A 1,555-nucleotide genomic window follows, 5' to 3' on the forward strand; every position below is an offset into this window, starting at 1 on the left:
ATTTTGCATTTGCTAGAGGAAGAGAAACAATTTACATTGCATTTTAATTTTTGAATAAATTAGAATTGTGAGATGACTATTCAGAAGTAATAAAAACAGCTACAAATATCTTTGAGTTCCCATTTATTTTCATAATTAAAAGTGAATATTATTTTGTAGATAAAGCTATTTCATTTTAACTTCCCAATATAAATAGTTATTTGAATATTAATTATTCTCTAAGAAGTTCTACACTGATTTGATTTTTATGCCAAATAAGCCTTGAACATCTCTTAGGGACTGAAAAATTTTCCAGTCCTTTAGATATAAGAAAATCCCTTATTTGTGCCATATATTAGCTACTTCAAAGCAAAAAGAAAGACTTCTATGGACTTAATGGGTGCTCATGTTCAAAATACTGAAATCAGACAATTTTAAACCTACCCTGGCAGCAGGATAAGAAATCTGAAAGTTATTTCATTTCAGGTTCTCTATTTTTTGTGTTACTTGAATGAATACACAAACAAGGCTTTTAAGAGGCTCTGGTTTCTCTCTTTGTAGTTACAGTTCAGAGAATCCAGAGGCGTGGGACTGAACTGAAAATATGTGGGGTATTCCTAGAGCTGCCAGTAATAGGTAAACCATGAAATGGGCCTTTGCTTTGTTTTCTTCAGGAAAATTGAGTTCTTGAACAAGGGAGGAAAGGGGAAATTTAGAAAAAGCCTTTTTTTCAGATAAGCTCTTACTCTGGTAGGTTCCTATTTAATCATTGCCCCTGGTTGATAAAACAATTCCCTATTGTTCTGTACATTTGGGCAGTCACATAAAGAATCTGTCCTGTGAGAAAAAAAAAGACAAAAAAAGAAGAAAAAACAAAGACAAAAAAATATTACTAGGAATTACTTGTTAAATTACTGCAGAAAGGAGAGGGCTACAGTGTGCTAGGGCTGTGCACAGGACTTCCCACCTACCCGGGGACCTCCACCTGCTGGCATCAGCCTCTTCTGTACAATGAATCCTCTTTCCCTTGCTGGCTCCAAACTGGAGCAGGGGAAAATTTTTTTTTCCTTCTGAAGCTCTACTCCAAATCTCTCATTCCCAGAGGGTTGCAGTGAACAGGAACCATGGTGTGTGTTCACTTCCCGTCTGGCAAAGCCAGTTTAAAATAATAACAAAAAAGGTCGTGGAACAGCTTAGTACGAATCCAGTCTTTCGTGTTGCTGCCTCACTTGTTCTCTGCTGGGCCACGTCTTCGAGGGTGCGTTTAGTCTGTAAAGGCTCCCATGCAAATAGCTCGTTTACTTAAAAGTCCAGGGAGAGCAGAGGGGCCACAGCGGTCTTTTTCCCTTCATCTTGCCCTTACTCGTTCAACACCGTGCAAAGAAGTACTGAGGCACGGAGAAGACAGATTATTATGCATTGAGAACTGGTGTGGCAACTGTAGCTTGCCCTTCATTTACGTGCGCTTAAGCTGAGCGACTTGACCTGAAGTGGCTGGAGCCTCTCGGGGAAAGTTTTCAGTGCTTTTTTGTGTGTGTGTGCGCGCCTTTACGGAGTTCCACACGGGAGCAAAACC

This window comes from Catharus ustulatus, chromosome 4 (genome assembly GCF_009819885.2).
Source record: "Catharus ustulatus isolate bCatUst1 chromosome 4, bCatUst1.pri.v2, whole genome shotgun sequence".
Lineage (NCBI taxonomy): Eukaryota > Metazoa > Chordata > Aves > Passeriformes > Turdidae > Catharus > Catharus ustulatus.